Genomic DNA, 16,645 nt, shown 5'->3' with positions numbered 1-16,645 from the left:
CTGGGAAAAGGAACACTACAGTGTAGAATTCAGAATGCCAGAAGAATCCAACTCCTAGGACTTTTGCTTACACAGCGAGAAGAGGGTCGGTATCTTAGTTCATTTTCTGTTGCTGTAACAAAGTACGTAAGACCAGATAATTTATAACAAATAGAATTTTATTTGGTGTTGTGTTCTGGAAGCTAAGTCCAAGAGCACAGTGCTAGTATCTGCTTATGATCAAGTTACATCATAAAATTGTGGATTACATCACCTAGTGAGAGTAACTGTGCTAGCTCAGATCTCTCTTCCTTTTCTTATAAAGCTACTAATGTCATCATGGGGCTCCATCTTCATCTAATCCTAATGACTTCTGTGTTAGTTACTTTTCTCATTGCTGAGACGAAATAACTGACACACAAAGTTAAAGGAGGAAAGGTTTATTTAGCTCACAGTTTGTACAGGTTTCAGTCCAAACCGGATGGCTCCAAGGCAGGGTGGCAAGGCAGACAGGCATTGTAGAGGAAAAACAGTTTATGGTGTCCAGAAGATAGCAAAACAATAAGGGACCTTAACAGGGTCTTTCTGCCCCTTTTATCTTATCCAGACTAGGGCAGGTGCCAAACCAATCAGTGGACTGATTTAGTAATCGCACACTCTTAATCCCAGCATCACACACTCTAGATCCAGCGACCTCTGAAAAAGCCCTATGATCGCATGAGGCTGTGGAGGGACATGTAGGCATAGACCATAAATAACTACCTTCCAAAGACCTTACCTCCAAATACCATTAATGTATGACTTAAGAGATTACATTTCCAACACAAAAAATTTGAGGGGACACATGCAAACCATAGCAGAGGGAGTATTTCCTCTTTGGTGAAACAAGTTATACAAACTAGGCCTCTATTTTCCAATGACAATTCTCTTCCAGTTCAGACAAAGCAGCAATGCTGATGCCAAGGGCGAGCGAGAGACCACTGCCTTCATTACAACAGTTGACAGTGATAATTCCTGCAGAATTTCTCCAATAAAAGTGATTATTTGAGTAATCAGATGACACTACCATTTTGAAACTCATCTAAATCAAGTATCTCAGCAGGAAGGAGAAACTCCACTAGGGACCCCCCAGAGGATACTTACAAATACACTACCTCTAATGAAAAATTCCATGGAGACCATTCTCCTGAGTCTCAGAGTCCCCACTGCTGTTATAGGCCGACCAATATTTATTTTCTCCTTCCTGCTGATTATTCTAGTTTTCTATTGACATGTAACAAATTACAAACTCCCTGGCTTAAAAACACCATTTTCCGTTGTTCATGATTTTGTGGATCAAGAATTCAGGACGGGCTTATCTGAGTAGTTCTTGTTTGTGATTTCTGCATGTGGTTGCACTCAGATGCCCACTGGGACCATGGTCATCTGAAGATGGCAAGCACACAAGCTGGTATTGACATCAGCTTCAAGCCAGGAGCTCAGCTGGAGCTGTTGACTGAAGCACCTCCAAGTGGCCTTTCTAGAAATGCAACCTCAGGACAGTCAGACTTCTAAATTGAACGTGACTTTTTCCAGAGTATCCCAAAAGAGCCAAGCAGAACTGCAAGGTATTCTGTGACCTACCTTAGAAGTCACTTCTACCATGCTCTGATAATCAACACAATCACAGCAATTAGAGTCAAGGGGAAGGACATAGATATAACCTCATTTTTTTTTTTTTTTTTTTTTTTTTTTTTTTTTTTTTTTTTTTTTTTTTTTTTTTTTTTTTTTTTTTTTTTTTTTTTTGCAGTACTGAGAGTGAACCCAGAGCCTGCCCACTGAGCTATATCTCCAGACCTTTTTATTTTATATTTTGATACAGGGTCTTATGACATCACTAAGTTCCTCAGGCTGAGCTTGAACTTGTGACCCCTCATTTTAGCCTCCCAGAGTGCTGAAATTACAGGCAAGTGCCACCAAACTTGGCTAGACACAACCTCTTGAAGGAAGGAGTTTCAGATCATATTTTAAGACTTCCCAATGTAGGTTCAATTGTGCGGCTCCCAAAGAGATGTTGAAATTGAAACCCTCAGGAACTGTGAATGTGACCTTATTTGCAACAGTGTCTTTGCAGATGATCAGGTTAAGATGAGGTCTTGGGATGGGCTCTACCCCAATATGATTATATCGTTACAAAAGAGGAAATTTGGACACAAAGACAGGTGCACACAGAGGGAGAGTGCCCTGAGAACATAAAGGCAGAGAGCAGGCTGATATAACTACAAGCAACAGAATATCAACAATTGCCAGCAAACCACCAGAAGCTGGGGGACAAATACAGAATCGATTTCTCCCTCAGACCCTCTGAAAGAAAGAACCCTGCCAACACCTTGACTTCAGACTTCTAGAAATCAGAACTGAGATAATAAATGTCTATCATTTAAACAACTGGTTTGTGCCCTTTTCTTATAGTGGCCCCAGGAAACAAATACACTCTCATACTGGCTAAAAGAACCCAGATTTTGTTTAAGAGACAACAAACTCAAAACATACAACTTCCTGGATTCCCTTGGTCTGCCAAAGATTTCTAGGAAAGCCTTTTTAAGCCAATAACAGGCTATCCTTCCCTCTTTTGCCATTTTTCCTTTTTATTGCCTATGATATTGACATGAGGTATAGAAACAGATTAGCCATCTTGCTTCTTGCCAGTGAGGATGCAAATAGATCAGGGAGATGAAAAGAGTCTGAGTCCCCAAGGGCAGCCCTTTCCACTCAACAAAACACATCCCCATTGATTGAGCATTTCTCATGCACCAGGCAATATGTTAGGAGCTGGGGGCACCATCTCCCCCACTTTCCTCTAATGATCTGCCCTTAACCTCATAGGTAGAAGATTTCAACTTAATGAGACACATGCAGGTAGAAAGGTGTGGCTCTGATGCTACGGATTCCCAAGGGAAGGCTCCTGCCTACCCTGCCAGGAGGATTTCCTGGAGCTCCCCTTGAGGAGGAATCCGAGGGATGTGCAGGCTTAAAAGTCCTGGTTAAGCCCCAGAGAGCTGCAAGCCAGTGAAATGTCCTCTTTCTCTCAACAAGAAAACATAGCTTCCTCAGGGGTCACATGATCAGACTAGTGCTGACTGAAGCCCTACAGTGCCTAGGGCAGTGCAGCTTGGGCTGTCTGTAGTTCCCATGGCAGCACTACCTCAGGACTCCTAGCAACCAGGGCCTCCCAAGCTGTCCTGGGAGACACTTCTTGCTGTTGCATAGTAGCCAAGCTGCCACTGTTCTCAAGAGGGCTAATCAACAGAAATCTGAAAGAACCCATACCATGAAGAAAACCAGAATCTGGCTGCTGCTACCTTCCCTTCTACCAGGTTGCCATGCACTCAGCCCATTTCTCATAATCAGCCATCAGAACCCTGACTCAGAAGCCACAGCTACAGCAGCAATATGGCTTTAAGGGTTTGCCACAGAAAACAAGAACATCAGGTTTCCTACTGAACCAGGTCTATTTGGCCTCATGCCACCACGAATCTAGCCAGATTATTTGCAACAGCCTAACAAGCTTGAGAGCAAAATTCACCTGAGAGTATTCACTGTTTCCAGCATATCTAGTACTTTGACCAGTCACTGGAAGACACTGTTCTCCACAGCATGGTCGAATGTGTATTCCTCTTGTGAGAAGCAACAGCTCACCAGAACCTATGGAAAAACTCTGCTTATGACTTCACTTCCATAACCTTCACCTCCCTCTGGGGATAATTATATAAGTGAAGCCTTCTGACCAGCAGGAAAGGGATGAACATGGGCTTCCCAGTTCCTTAGTCAAATATAAATATTGAAGGCTAGAGTGGGGTCTGATGCCAGCCAAACAGACCCACCTTCCAATCTCTGTTAGGCCTTACACAAGTTAACTGAAACTCTCTGAGCCCCAATTTCTTCCTCTATGAAATGAGATAATAATAACAGTAATATTTACTATTATAGTATCAAGTGGATTACATAGAATATCTAGCATGCTGCCTGGCACATAACAACAAGGACTCCATGACTTAGAGTCTCCTTGCCTTCTTCCCTCATTGTGGTGGATTTCTAAAGTCTTGTGGGCAAAGACACTCTGAGGGATTGGTAGTCCTGTTCCACATTCCTTGAAGAGCAGGGTTTATATTGTCACTTTTACAGTCCCCATTGGCATCTGCTGTGGTGCTCACCTCTGGTACCTACCCAGAGACACAGTCAGCAACAGAGGAATAAAAAATACAACTGAAGAGAGAGCAAAGGGGGAGGACAAGAAAGAGTCTCCTTGTAATGTCATTTGCCATTAAAAGAACATTTCTGAAGTGAGGATAAAACCATTGGTGCGGTGAGCAAGCAAGAAAGCCAGCTCTCCCTTTCACACTGCACAAAGCCCAGTATTTTCCTCAAAGGCAGTGAAAGAGTACTGCAACATCCCTCAGACTTGGGAAGGGAAAGGGCCAGAGGGCAGCAGCAGGCTTACTGAAAAGGGAGCCTAGAAACCCCTAGGACACTCGCATCCCACAGAAGCCCTCACCAGGCCCCCTGAGGTCCTCCTCTGCTAGCCTTTTCTGTGTTCCCCCATACTTGGTTCTCTCTCCCTTCTCGCTGTCACACCAGCGTGTCAACCCTCACCACCTTCCCTCCCACACAGCCCTCCACGTCTAATTCTCCACGCCCCATGGGGCTTGGCACATCATAGCTACTCACTGGCACTGAGTTGGAATGCCCATGCCTCCAATTTTACAGTGAATCATAACTTAGAAGCAACTCGGGGACTCACTTTTGATTTTTAAACATTAAAAAGCAGCTGAGGTAAATATTTTTGTTTTCATTATAGCGATAAGGAAACTAAGGCTCAGAATGGAGTTTTCCAAAGGCCACACAAGCAGTGGGGATAGGCAAATGTATAACCTTGGTCTGCTGATTTGATATATGTAATGATCTCTCGTGACACCAGGAAGGGGGAAATGGGTCCAGGGAACCCTATGGCAGGCTTCCCAACTACCCTCACTGTGGGGAGACTCCACAGTGGCACCCAAGGAAATGGGAAAGAATATTCTAAGGAAACAAAACTCGAGATTAAGTTATTTCTCCACATCCCATTCTATCCTTTTTCTTCTCATATCATCTTTCAGGGTCAGAATCAGAACCTAAATTCACACCCAGTCCGTATACCTAGCCTCAATTTGTAGACCGGCTCAAAGGAGCCTAATTCATTGCTATGATTTGAATGTTTGTCCTCCAGAATCCATGAGCTAGAAACTTAAATCCCAAGGTCATATGTTAATGATATTTGTAAGTGAGACCTTTGAGAGGTGATTGAGTCAAGAGAGCTCTGTCCTCAGGAATAGATTATGGAGAAAGTGGCTTTGTCATAATAGTGAGTTTTTGGCCTGGCCCAGTACCTGTAATCCTAGATACTGAGGAGATAAGTTTGAGGCCTGCCTGGGAAACTCGGCGAGATCCTATTTCAAAGGTAAAATAAAATGAGCCAGGGAAGTTGCTCAGTGGTGGAGCACACTCCTAGCATGCAGGAGGCCATGGGGTTCAATCCTAGTACTAATAAAATTTTTTAAAAAAAGTCTTCTCTGGTACACTTACTCGGGCTCATTATCTGATAGCAGGAAGATGTTCACCAGGTGCCAAGTAGATTTTACTGCAATGTTCTTGTACTTTTCAGCCTCTAGGACATGAGCTAAATAAATCCCTATTCTTTAAAAGTTGCCCAGTCTGTGGTATTCCAACAACAGGAAATGTACTAAGACTCTTATTCAAAAGGATCTTAAAAGTCCCTCATCTTCCACATTCATTGGGCTACCCCTTGAGCAATAACAGTTTGCTTTTTCCATTTCCCCTTCTTTACTCTGGCCCAAGCCTAAGCCTGGGCTTTTATTCTTTAGTTAGTCTGAAACATCAAGAAAGGAGAACAACTTCCCTCCAGGCTGGGCCAAATCTCACCTTCACCAACTTATGGCCTCTCAAATCACCTCCTCAAAGTCACACTAAGCTCATGTACCTTGAAACATTACTAATTGCCTTATAAACAAACCTTAGAATCTTGTCCAAGAACCCTTCTTTTTTGTGTATGTGGTACCAGGGATTGAACTCGGGTCCTTGCACTTGCAAGGCAGGCCACCGAACCGCTGAGCTAAATCCCCAGCTCTAAGAACCCTTCTGATCACTCTAAAATATGAGAAGAATTGTTATCCTCCATGCAACACGCTTTCAAGGGATTCAATTTTTAGAATCTCTCCCTTAAAATCTGCCTGAAGACCCTCCTATGATAGAAAGGTAGCCCCATATTTTCCACCTCCCTTTTCACATTTTCCCTCTATTCTTGTTGTAGTCAGGGTTTTGGCAAGAGAATTTTACTACAGGACACATACTTTATAGGATTATTTTATGATAATTACCAAAAAATCAAATGCAAAGGAATGCAAGAGATTAACCACACACTAGGGGCCCAAAGAATCCAGCTGAGGGCCCGGATCCCAGGAATTCCCCACACAAGTCCAGCTAAAGGCTTAGAGTCCAAGGCAATGTCCTCCGCAAGTCTAGCCAGTGGCCTGGAGCCCACAGCAATATCTCATGTTTGTCCATATGAAGGATCTGCACCTGGAAGGCCTAAAGGCCAGAGGTGGAAGCCAGAAAATCTATGCTCGTGAGATGAAGGATCTGTGCCGCCAAGCTGAGGGATCCATATTGGAGCCAGGAAGTGATAAGGTGAAGATCAGAGCTCCCCTAATAAAAACAGCAGTCATTTGCAGAGACAGTGAGGCCCTGCACTCCTCCTCTGATGATAATGGCCTAGTTCACATCAGGAAAACCATCCACAGCAAGCTTCTCCTAGAAAATCAACAGGCCAAGATCTTCCCCTCCAGCTCTTTTTTTATGGCTATTGGTAACAATCCTCAAGTGGATCCTCAACGCCCAGGCCACATTGATTTAGTTCAGCTGGGCATTACAAATTGACCATTAGTTAGTGCACCACAACTCTACTGAGAAAAGGTCTATCTTTCACCCATCCAGAATCTTCCATTCGTGAACTGGCCCAGGCAGTAGAAATGTCATAGGCATCAAACAAAGGGACAATTTCCCATATGGGACAAGTGTTAACAAAACAAATAACACTGATCATTGAGTGACACTTCTTTTTGTAAATCATGTGATGATCAATTCTTTGCTTTCACCAAAACTGCAGGAAGACCTATTAGTTATCAGCTGATTGTTAAAATAATTTTTGATAATAGCCTACTATAAGATTTTTGGCATATGATGCAGAAGGAATTTAAAGACTTAAATGGTGTTACTATAATAAAACTTTTCTCATTCCAATCCACATATTTATGCAAATAAGATTTTTTAACCTTTTAATCTGTGATTATGAAACATGGAAATATAGTTTATGTTAAACTCTGTCTCTTCTTAACAATAAGTAATATTCATCCATAGAATTTATAAAGACGTATTTTCAATACAATTTTACTTTTATGCTCAAGAATTATTTTATTTATCAAAATTTGGTATATATTGTATTTTGATCAATTGAATGCTGATAATATAGTAATATGACTTCATTGAAAGTAGATTTTTTTTCTTAACACTTTAGAGTCTTACTATCCTTAATTTATTATCCAGAACACACATTGCCCCTGAAATGTAGACTACTACTATTACTACTACTACTACTACTATTATTATTATTATTATTATTATTATTATTATTCAGATGATAATCTTAGTAGTTCTTCTTACAGCTTTTAATGAAATATAATCCAGCTTCCAGTTTGACATTTGGCTTGAAATGTCTAATAGGCATCTTGAACTTACCATGTCCAGAATCATGTTTCTTCTTCAAACCAGATCTTCTTGCAGGCTTCCCGAGCTCAATTAATGCACTTTCATTCTTTCAACTACTCAGATTAAAAAAACAAAAACCTTAAAGTTGTCCTTAACCACAGGCAGCTGTAAGAATGTACCTTACAGATCTCCTTCACAGGGCTGTAATTGATCAAATGATCAATTGATGGATAAAATTCATCACTGCATTTACATTGAGGCCACCTCTTCCATGGGCTGCTCCCCATCAACTGAGTATGGTAGGGTGTTATCACTTGTGTTTAGATGTCCCCCGAAAGTGACATTCTTTTCCAGAAGTGGATAAATCTAGAGTACATGATCGACTCATGGTAGTTCTAGGCCTGAAGGCACTAGGATTAAGGGTGTGAGTGCTACCTGCCCTAAGTAGGTTGAATAAAATAAAAGGGACAGGAAGACACTGGTAAGGCTCTCTTGTTACGTTTGCTACAGTGTGAGTGCCATGTTGTTTCTCTTCTGCAATGTCTGTTTGTTATCTCTGCCTTGGAGCCAGCCACTTTTGCACTGAAACCTCTATGAACAGTAAGCCAAATAAACCCCTTTCCCTGTAACTTAGAGTGTCAGATATTTTGTCTCAGCAATGAGACAAAAGTAACTAATACATAGAAATAGACCCATTCCTGGGAGAAAGACTCTTTTTGTTGGCCAACTGTGGCTCAAGCATTCTCCAAAAGTTTTCTAAAACCTTTCTTAGACTGTAAAGTGGTCCTGAACTCTTCCACTCATCCCTTTTTCCCTTTCATCTTCATCACAGGTCAGACCTCCATCGTGGTCTGATGTCTCTCCCAGATTTCCCTTTCTCTATCCCTATTTCTTTCCACACAGTAAGTAATAATAATGAATACTTACAGGCCTAATCTCATCTGGAAACCTGCTTCTCAGAAGATACAGATTAACACAGTTCTCTGTGTCACACCTCATAGCCAATCAGAGAACTCCATCAGCTCACTTCATCCACTTCTCACTGTCCCTTTGCTACCTCCCAGTATTATCATCTCTCACTTGGATGATGGCACCAGCCTCCTATCTCAACCAGCATGGTGCACTAAGGTGGCTGTAATTTCATTGTGCTGATCTCTGCCTCCTTGAATGTGGGCTTGGTCTAATGACTGCTCCAGCCAGAACTGACACTGTATAGGCTCCAGACCTAAGCTTTTCAATCCTGGCAGCTTCTGCTTCCTGCTTCTTGGAACCCAGCCTCCTTGCTGTGTAGAAGTCCTAACAGCCCACTTGGAGGAGAATCAATGTCCCTAGCCAGAAGCCCTAAGCTCCCAGATGACAGCCAGCACCAACTTGCCAGTCATGTGAGTGAGCATTTTGGAATTGGATCCTTTAGCTCCAGCTACTCTGGATGATGCCACATGGGGCAAAAGCAAGCCCTCCCCACCAAGCCTCACCTAAATTGTGGGATCGTTAGTAAGTAAATGGTTCTAGTTAAGCCATTAAGTTTTGGCTTTTTACACAGTAATAAATAATCAAAAGAATCAGGGTTCCAATAGGAAACAGATGGCATGCCAAAGGAACAACTGAAGAACATTTAATTAAGGGACTTTGTTCACAAAGGTGTGGTCAGGATTGTGGAAACTAAGCAGGGATGGTGAAGCACCTGGGGAATTCCACATCCACCTCCAGGCCTAAAGAGGTAACATATAGAGTAGCTATAAGTGGGAGGACTACCTGCCAAGAGTTGTGGCCTTAGGTAGAGGGACAAAGCCAACTTGGCCAGGTGGGAGCCAGAGGAATAAATGAAATAAAGGTCCTAACCTCATTCTTCTCCCTCCATCTCTCTCATCCCCTACCATTTCCCATTGGCTGAACCTACTGGAAACCAGAGGGCAAAAAGCCCTCAGGGCAGGGTAGAATGGTGGAATTGACCAAGATTCTCTAGAGAAATGAAACCAGGAGGCAGGAAGAAAGATGGGGGAGGAAGGGAGGGAAGGAGGGAGGAAGAAGAAGGGAAGAGAAGGGAAGGAAAGAAAGGGGAAGGGAGGGCAGAAGAGGGCAAGGTAGAGGGGACAGGAGTGGAGGGGAGGGCAGAGGAGAGGAGAGGAGAGAATGGAAGAGATCAAAACCATGTATATGAAATTTATATATGTATAAAATCTGGTATATAAACTGGTGATCCAAAAAAGCTGGTAGTTTCATTAAAGCCTAAGAACTAGGAGAGCTGGTGGTGTAAATCCTGGTCTGAATCCAAAGGCCCGAGAACCTACAGCACCAATGTCCAAGAACAGGAAAAGACAGGTGTCCCAGGCCAAGTAGAGAGAGTAAATCCCTCCTCCCTCTGTCTTTTGTTCTATGGGGGCTCTCAGCAGATTGGAAGACAAACATTCTGACAAGTGTGGGCCTTAATCTGCTGATCCGAGTGCTAATCTCTTCCAGAAGTACACTCAAGGACACACCAGGAATCTGGGCAGCCCTTAGCCCAGTTTGACACACAAAACTAAACCGCACTGACTAACAGCACTCTCTGCTTTGGCCTATACCTTGCTTATTTTCATCAAAACAGTCAAACAGATTCTGTTAAGATTAAGATAGACGACATAATTCCTTTCTTAAAATTCTCCATTAATCACTTGGTAAGAGCTAAAAGATCCTTAAAATATCCTGCAGGGATATTTTATAATCTGGCTACCCGTGATTTCTGAACTCATCTCCAGGGCTCTCTCCCTCCTTCTGACTCCAACTACACAGGCCCTCTTGCCCTTCTCCAAACTTAATAGGCACAATCTGGCCTCAGATTGTTTGCACTGGGCTGTTCGCTCTATCTCATATGCTTTTCGCCTCATATGCGCATAACTGAATATTTTGCTTCCTTCAGATCTTTATGCAAAAGCTGTCACTTCAGGGAGGCTCCTCCATCTAAAATGTCAACATCGCCTGCCAACCTGACATTATACATATGCTCTCTGCCTGCTTTGTCTTTCTGCTATTATTTTGCAACATCAAAATATATTTTCATATATTTTATTTGGTTTTCTTCATCTTTATTAAGTTTATTGGTATATTTTAGGTAAACAATACAGTTACAATTTGTCTATCCTGTATGTTGAACATCTCCCCAAACAAAATAAGTTCTATGTGAGCAGGGAGTTTTGTATGTTTTGTTTACTAGAACAGCATCTAGAACAATATTCGGTACACAACAAGCATTCAATAAATAGCTTTTTAATAAGTGAATGAAAGTCCATAGAAAATGACAATACATAATTTATATATATATATGTACGCAAGCATATGCATATATGTGTGTAGATAGAAATACATATATGCATAAAATTGTAACAAGGTAATGAATAGAAGTCTTTCAAGTATAAAATATATCAGGAGAATTTATTGGCGAAAATAGAAAATTCAAGTTCAAAGAGGAAAAGAAATGATATAAAAATTTGTATCTACTCAGGAAAACTTATTCATGTATTTCTTTAAATGTATTTTGATGGATATAAAGCTATTATTTAGATTCCACTTGTGCAAGAGACATGAGTCTAATTTTTGAATGACAATATTGGTAATATGCTGGAAATTAGATCCTTTGAACTATTTAAGTATATAATTGAAAATATTTTAGAATTCCATTTCAAAATATGTGAAGAGGGTTCACAGTTTAACAAAAAAATTTTAGAAGATATATAGACAAAAATGTTTGAAAACCACTACTCTTACATATATTGAGAGAACGTTGACGTAGAATTAGAAAAGTCCCACTTCTTAGTTCTGTCACTAACTAGCTGTATGACCTTAGAGAAGTCACATAGCTTCTCTGGACCTCACTATTATCATCTGTGAAATTAAACAGTGAGAGAACATGAAATCTAAAACCCCTTCCAATTCTAAGACCCTCTGTTCTGTGACCTCTAAAATTGGTTTCCTGTCTTTACAATTTTATTTCTTCCAGAAGGGTCTTGCTCTCTTCTGTTCCTACTCCTGTGGCTACATGCCGGCCTCTATCACTTGTAGACTGGATAATGAATACAAATGAAGGCCTCCAGCCTACGACAGCTCTTTCTTCTCTTCTCATGAGGAGCCTTAAGTAGCACAACCTGCGTTTCCTAGCCCTGTACACTTCCCGTACATCCCTGACCTCCACTCTCTGCCCCAGTGATCACCCATCAAAAGCACTGAATCAAGGCAAATGCCTGTGCAGTCCCTGGCAATGGCTCCTCTGATTCTGAGCAGCCAGGTACCAGTTTCTAGTGTTCACATTCCTTTGGTGCCACAACTATCTCAACTCACAAGGAAAGCTGTGTCAGGAAGAAAGGCCAGAGCAGAGCCATCTAAAGCACAGGGCCCAAGGCAGGCTCCCAGTTGCCCAGGTGTAAGGCAGTACCGTCTGAATGACTTTCATTCAGGAGGAATGAATAAACTCATTGCCTATCCCCACAAGGAAATGTTGCATGGCAATAAAAAGAGAGAAGCTACTGATCTACCAAAGAGCCCTAGGTGAATCTCAGACACTATGTTTTGAAAGAAACCAGACTCGGTGATCTCATTTATATGAAATGTAGGCAGATGAAATCTATAGTGATAGAAGATTAGTGGTTACCTAAGGGTCGGGGTGAGGGAATTGATTGTGAAGAAACATGAGAAAAGTTTCTGGGATGAGGAGATTGCTTTGTCATTTGATTATCATGGTGGTTTCACAGATGTATATACGTTTGTCAAAATTCATCAAACATAAAATGACTGCATTTTATTGTACGCAAATTGAACTCCAAAGAAGATGATTTATGAAGAAAAACAAATAACAGCAAAAGAATTGCCTAGCAGAACTAACATCTGTCAATAAGTATACATTTGATATCATGATGATTTTGCTCACTCTATCCTTAGAATTCTTCCTAAATGTATACACACATGTTCTGAAAGAAACATGTATGTGTGTACATATGGCAGAATGTACATATGGGGGAGAGGACTGGCACCCATCAGCCATGCTTAAGAGCACCAGATGTTTTCCTAGACCCCAATCTACTTTCATTTTGGAATCAAAATCTTCCTCAGTATGAATTCAACAGCCCTATGTTCAAGTCCAAGACTTCTCATTCTTATGAACTGCGTGGCCATACATGACAGTCAGACCAGAAACCAAGCATACAGGACCTTATTTCATCTTTTCCCAAATCCTGTGAAACAGGTGTCTTTGCTCATAACAATTTTACAGCTGGGAAAACCAAGACTAAATTCTTCCACCTAATAAGTAATAAACCAGGAGTTGAATCTAAGTCTCTTAAGCACTGCCCTCTTATGATTCTCAAGAGCAAATTATGTAACTTTTGAGCCCAGAATTCCTATCTTTCTAAAGCTGAACTGATACTACATACATTTAGAATCATTGTGAGAAACAAATACAGTGTCACTGATGTGTTCAATAGACTTCAGCCATCTGTTGGTTATGGACACAAAATTTCCAATCATTTACAGTTTCAGCCAGGGATTTAGCTCAATGACACCACACCTGTCTCACAAGCACAAGGTCCTGAGTTTGATCCCTGGTACAAAAAAAAAAAAGATGGGGCTAATAATTTACAGTTTTTGAGTTAAATGCTAACATCAGTACTTCCTGCTCACCTTTCTTCTGATAGGTTTCCCAGTGTATCAAAGGAGGGCTTAGATCTTGAAGGTTCTAAAGCAGCCAGCAATTCCAGTAGAGCCACTAAACAAAGTTTAGTCAATCCAAGAGAATTCATGCTACACTGCAATTTGTGTTTGAAGCCCAGAATTCTTTCACTCCAAGAGGGAAGATTCTAAAATGTTAAGGCTTCGTTAGAAGAAAATCTAGGTTCAAACGAAAGAAGTTGAGATTCTCCATTTCAGGTTTCTTTGCTGGTAGACCCTGTCCTCTAAAAACGAATACTCTCTTCAGGCAAATTTCCCATATGTATATGCCACTCCTGCTTTGCAGTACCAAAAGATTTTAATGATGGGTTATTTCCCGATAAAGTTGTGCTGTGTTACATTAAGCAAGGGTTCGAATAACCCTGTAACTTTGCTCCATGTTCAATGAAAGGAGAATCATAATGATTCCCGTATATAGAAAAAGGTAATATAAAAATAAGCTATGTGGTTACAAATCTACCCATATGGGGCTTCTCTGCTGAGCATCATGTCGTTGCTATGAGATCAATGGAGGAGGTTGGCAGGAGTGCTCTGGCACAGTGCCTGGCACAATATAGGAACTCAATTCTGACTAGTACCCTAACTACACCTGAGGTTTGAGTGAGAAGGATTTTCTCAGAAGCACTCTCTTCTTTATTATAGCAAATGAGTCAGCAGGGAATGCATCCACCTTAACTTCTGGGAAAACAGGACAATAAAAAAATCGCAGTGAAGGTGCCACCACGACTAGGCTTAAATGCCCACCATTCCATCACAGGAAACAAAGTAAAGCGGGGCTTTCCTGGAGGCTAATTAACAGATAACTACAGCCATCTGAGACTTAAAAGAATAAAAACAAACCACTAGCTGTCACTGATCTTTTTCATCTTCTTTTGGAACAGTGAAGCTAAGAGGAGGACAACCCTAGCAATAGCAGCCAAGAATCTCCAAAACGATTACTAACCACAAATTCACCCTTATAAGAAATCAGATATCAGATGGGATCTGCATCCTGGTGTATCCACCACCCAAACAATCTCTAAGGCAATAGAAGTGAAGAGGTAATCACTGTGTCCTCTATATCACTGTCCACTGGCCCTGCTCAGAAAGAATCTGCCAGGCAACTTTCTGCTGGCTGGCCAAGAGTCCCATGAGCCTGCCCATAGCTCAGTGTACTGAGAAAGGCGTGGATCCAAGCTGAACTATGATCTTCTGCCTGAAATTTGGAAAAGAAATTTGTTAGGTGGTACAGACTTGCTGGCCAAAGGCACCATTGGTGCTGCCTTGTTTGGCCTACATGCCCAGAGAAGCAAGACATGTCATTTAGCCTGAAAAAAAAATGATGCAGAGCCACAGAGAGAATAAGAGAGAAGAGACAGAAGAGGAAAATGAGGACAGGATCTTGATGCCAAGGCCTGAGTTTAACCATTTTTATTATTATGGCTATGTAATAAATCCCAAAACTTACTGGCATTAAATAACTGTTATATTATTCTCACAGGATTCTAGAAAGGAAATCTGGGTCAGAAATTGTGGGAAATCTTGATAGGCCAGTTATTATCTGGAGTCTGCCTTGTGGTTGTAAGCAAATGTCAGCAGTACTTGCAGTCATGTGAAGGCTAGACTGGGCTGGACATCCAAGAAGGCAAGTCACAGATGATCCTGGCTGTTGGTAAGGAGCCCAGTTGAGACTTAACCTACATGCAGCCTCCGGATGTGGCTTGGGTTTCATCATAGTAAGGCCACCAAGGTACAGCTAAATTTCTACACCCTCAAGAGTTCCCATTATCACGGCAGGAACTACATTGTCTTTCAAGATCTGGGCTCAGAAGTCAGAAAGTATCACCTCTACCATTACTTAAAGCAATCACAAGCCCACCTAGATTCAAGCAGACAAAACATAAATACCACCTCTCAATGGAAGGATGTCAAGAGTTTGAGGAGCCATCTGCTGACATTACCTCAGCTTTAGGCTTTTTCAGTCCACTCCATTTTTAAATTTGTGGTAGAAGAAATCAAGGTTCAGAGAACTTGCATGGTTTTTTCACAGTCATACCAAATGTGTGACAGAACTAAGACAAAACCAAAGTCCCCTTAACTCAAGCCAGTTCAGCCTCGATGTGATATATTATATTGAGGAGGTCTCTATTAATTCTATTTTCACTTTTAAGCAATTTTGAACCCAACTTTGACAAAGTTAACAACAATAATAACAAAATAAAGAGAAAAGTAATATAAAAATACAAAATCTATCTCAGAGAATCATAAGAATTATTAGCTAATTGGACAAAGAGCAGTTCCAGAGCCCTCAAGAAAAGGTATCCATTGAATTTAGTCCTAAGAAGCTATGGTTGAAGACCATGCTTTCAGGGATCTTTTCTAACACATGTCCCTATATGTGCCAGTTTCCTTTCTCTTCCCACTGTTGTAACAAACTATGAGAAAAAAATCGAATTAAAGAAAGAAAGAAAGATTTATTTTGGCCCATGGTTTCAGAGGTTTCAGTTCATGGTCACTTGGTGCATTGTTTTGGGGCCTTGAAGCAAAGGCAGAAGGTTATAGCCAAGAGTGCATAGTGGATCAAAGTTGCTCTTCTCATAGCAGCTAAGAGACAAAGAGAAAGAGAGGAAGGGGCCAGGGTAAATTCACTATAAGGGCATGTCACCCAGCGATCTAACTTCCCAGTAGGCCCCACCTTTTAAAGTTTGACCACCTCTCAGCAGTGCCACAGGCTGATGAGTCAGCCTAGTCTTTGAGGGATACTCCAGATTCAAAATAAAACACTGGATAATTTTTTCTAATCATGCAAGGTATTAACCTGGGAATAATTGATGTGTTCACAGAGAGAGAAATCCTGGTCTTTTTGATGTGGTTCATGTGAAAGATACTAATGGCAATAACTCTGACACCCAGCTCTCCAGTATTTCCATTACTGGCCAAAGCAACAAACCATAGATTTCTTTTCCCCAAGGAAAAGTTACCTGTCTCAGCATTACTAAAGAGAGAGACAAGGAATTAGTGGCCAAACAGGTACAAGTGAAATTATCTCTAGGTGACATGTTAGAAAGACCTTTGCACTTAAAGATAATACAGCAAGGGCCAGGGATTTAGCTCAGTGGCCCCGCACCTGCCTTGCAATCACAAGGTCCTGAGTTCGATCCCTGATACAAAAAAAAAAAAAAAAAAAAAA

The sequence above is a fragment of the Fukomys damarensis genome, unplaced genomic scaffold (genome assembly GCF_012274545.1).
Source record: "Fukomys damarensis isolate Sample0158 unplaced genomic scaffold, DMR_v1.0_HiC HiC_scaffold_39, whole genome shotgun sequence".
NCBI lineage: Eukaryota > Metazoa > Chordata > Mammalia > Rodentia > Bathyergidae > Fukomys > Fukomys damarensis.
This window is presented reverse-complemented; position numbering follows the sequence as displayed.